Source organism: Sinocyclocheilus anshuiensis, unplaced genomic scaffold (genome assembly GCF_001515605.1).
Source record: "Sinocyclocheilus anshuiensis isolate Anshui unplaced genomic scaffold, SAMN03320099.WGS_v1.1 scaffold97, whole genome shotgun sequence".
Taxonomy (NCBI): Eukaryota; Metazoa; Chordata; class Actinopteri; order Cypriniformes; family Cyprinidae; genus Sinocyclocheilus; species Sinocyclocheilus anshuiensis.
In genome coordinates, this window is record NW_015540854.1 from 12710 (window position 1) to 16430 (window position 3721).

A 3721-nucleotide genomic window follows, 5' to 3' on the forward strand; every position below is an offset into this window, starting at 1 on the left:
CAAAGCTGCTAGCAGGATAGCCAAAGCATTGCCTGTACGGGCTGCACGTGCAGCAGCATTAAAGGACCGTGAAACCAGACGGTCAGTTTTGGCACACTCCTTCCTGGGACAACGAGGGTTATTGGAAGCACGGACGGGGCCTAATGCAGTCCATGCAGCTATAACTCGTTCTACTGGCGGCATGTCCCCCAATCCAGTTTCTGTAGGATAACGGGCATTGGCCAACCGTCTACAGCCTGCATTAAATTGAGGCTTTTGAGACGGTTTCTTCCAAGCTGTTCTCAACATAGACGTGTAGTCGTCTGCCACTGGAATACAAGGTGCAGAACTATTCTGAGATATGCCTTCCCATACACCCCCAACAGGGGCAGGATCAGGCAATGTAGACTGCAGGCCAACGATCTTGGCTGCACTAAATACCTTAGTAATAAGGGTATTTGAAGGAAACTCCTCTTTCATTGTTGATTCATCATCAACTTCTGCAGAGTCTGAATGAGTTCCTTCACATTGGCTACAAGTGATAACACATCGGCATTCTTTGCGCCTTCCCCAGGACGGGACTGTTGCCCATCCATTGGAATGTCCTCCTTACCGGGAGGTAGAGATGAGGAGGAGGACCGATTAGCTTCAAACTGATCCATTCTCCGTGATAAACTCTGAATAGCTGCTAGGATCTGCAGATGAGTATCAGTGTTACCACCTTCTGTTGTCGGAGCTGGCGTTGGACGTTTAGTTGCCTCAGCCACAAACTCACGGCTTGATTTGTGTGTGGAGTCATGATAGTCACATGAGTGTTTGCGTGGGTGCTTATGACCATGCCTGTCCGATGAACGTTCCCTCACCCTACCACGCTCAGGAGCAGAGCTGCATGCCCTATTAGCGCGACGAATTCGTTCATCTCTAGGTAGATCACAAGCTGCAGTGCAGGGATTATCCACATCCTCTTTCAAATGAGCAACCCCCAAGCATGAAGGACATTCCCTATGCCCATCACGAGGGTCCATTGCTGAGCGACAAAACCTGCAGCACTGAGAAGCCATAATACTCCTGGCGCAGTAGGTAAGCCACACACAACACACTGGCTGCGAACAGCAGTGAAATATATCAAGCTGACACGAATCCAAAGACCCGCACCAGTACGCGCGTTAGTGACGGTCAGAGTGAGGTCGAAACAGATTCAATTAATTTACGATCACACTATTGGGAAACTGAACGCGCAAGGTCCTGGCAGATCGTCAGTCAGGTCCTCACAGACGTGTAAAAACAAATCTGATTTACAAGAAAATGAGCGCGCATTAATTGATTATAGGAATCGAAATTTTAATTTTATAACAAGTAACGTATCCGAATCCTAACCATGGGTATCCGATTTCAGGATACACTGATCGATTTTCAATCTCCAAACCTATGATATATAAAACAATGAACGCACAGCACTTCCACCGACATAAAATTGTTAAATAACGAATTATTAGTTAATTCTGACAGTAAGAGGCTACATATACGATCTAGGTTTATCAAATCACATTTACTAATCAAGTATTTTAAGTTATTAACAGGAAGGAAATCCGCCTCTCACTTACAGTCAGACGTTATAGTACATCAACGCCGCAGGCAGTTCTTCTAAACTAACATTAACGCTATTACTGACATTTTGGTTTGCATACAAAAATAAAGATTTTTCACTTACAAGATATTTATGGCGAACTTTACAGACAGCGAGGCGAAGGCTCCCTCAAAGTTGCTCAGAGAACTGAGAGTTCTTCACAAAATGGCAGTTTGTGGTTGTTTTTCGCGGTCATTTTGTATTACTGTATTTAAATTTACAGTAACATGTCGCAAACTACATTGAAAGAGTATTGTACACAGCTTATACACTAGTAAAATGTTGAGTATAAACCTTGAATATCGAAATCGCGGTCAGCTATTCTAAACTAACATTAAATCTATTAGCTAGAATGTCTGTATGCTTGAAAATATTAATATTTATTACTCACCAGATGAAGCACGTTTCCAGGAAGACACGATGTGTCCGACATTACAGGAAAAACTCTTTCAAATGCACTCTCATGCACCCCCCACTGACAGAAATTAAGAGTGTTAATAATGCATGGCACCCAGTCCTGAATTTTTTTATGTAGGAATAGCAATTTTACCTGCGAAATTCTGTGGTGTTTTTCGCGGTCAATTTGCATGGCTGTATTTAGATTTACAGTTACTAATAATTTCCCAGAATGCATTGAAAATCTACAGTAACATACTGTCAACTGTGTACACAGTACTCAACTGTTGAGAATACAATATAATACTGGGAAAACAACAAAATCTACAGTAACCCACTGTACACAGCTTATACAGCAAGAAACTGTTGAGATAAACAGTATAATACTGTGTAAACAACAGAAATCATTTACAGTGTAGTATTTTTTCTTTTTAGTGATATTGGATATCGACTTGGGATTCACATTATGGATATTGGCATTAGCATGGCATTTTGTAGCTGTGCAAGTCTTCAGACGGCATTGCAGATTTCAGAAAAAGTGATTTGTGCATTCTGTAGTTGCAGTGCTAAAATGTATTTATTAAAATAGCTATTTGTGACTATCTTTTGAAAAGCAATACAGTGGGGTTGTTATTATCAGTGCAACAGTTCAGTCTTTCTCCTCAGAGTAAATGTCAGAGCTTTGAGGAGCCTAATAGTTTGAGAGAATAAAAACCATTGCAGTCTTCTGATGTTGATATGTGCACTGTGGCAACTGTGATTTTGTGCTGGTAGAAAGGAAAAGAGTTTGTCCAAGGGTGTGAGGAGTCTTCTGTGATGCCGTGGGATGTTTATGGTAATTGTCTGATATGGGAAGGAATGAGGCTTTAATAACTTTTGATTTGGTGGATGATTTTTTCTGATAATTATAACACATTAGACTATAAACTACTTTTGAGAATGTAATTATTTTCTGTTTAGTTCTTTTTTTTCTGTGGCCTTTTTCCTTCTCTATGTTTTATACATATTGACATATAATACAATGCATTTTAGTAGATTTTGTATTCAATTTAGTATATTATGGACTTGTCACAAGTCCTCAAAAGCATGTGAAGGGGCTTCTCTGAAAAGACCGAAATGTTCTCTGACTGAATCATCATCAGTATTTAACTTTTTACTCACTCTGAAGACACAGTTAAAAAAGACAGACAACTTTGACACAGAAAGATTTCATCACTCTGTCTCTATATCTGAGTTTTACAGTATTTAAATAGCTTCAGTTGACACAGGCCAAGCCTGTAGATTTTACTGGTGCAATAAAGCTCTGTCCTAGCAACAATATAGAAACATCATACGTACTCATAACTCTCTGGCTTGCTCTCCTTTGCTTTTTTTTGCATGCATGTGACTAATTATGCTATCATCTCTACAGAAATGAGAGCAATAGAGAGACTATAGAGACAAAGACAGATTTTCATTTGTTCAAGGACACAGAGGATGATTCAATGATGATGCATACAAACTGTGTTTGCTGGTATTTGTTTGGGGTTCATCTTAGGAAGTTGGTTGGATGATTTGTGGTTTATGTAAAAGAATATTGCATTTCATGGACAGACAATTGTTGTAAACATGGAAAAAGTAAAATGTGACCCTGGACCGCAAAATCAGTCATAAGTGTAAATTTTTCGAAATTGAGATTTATACATCATCTGAAAGCTGAATAACTAAGCTTTCCATTGA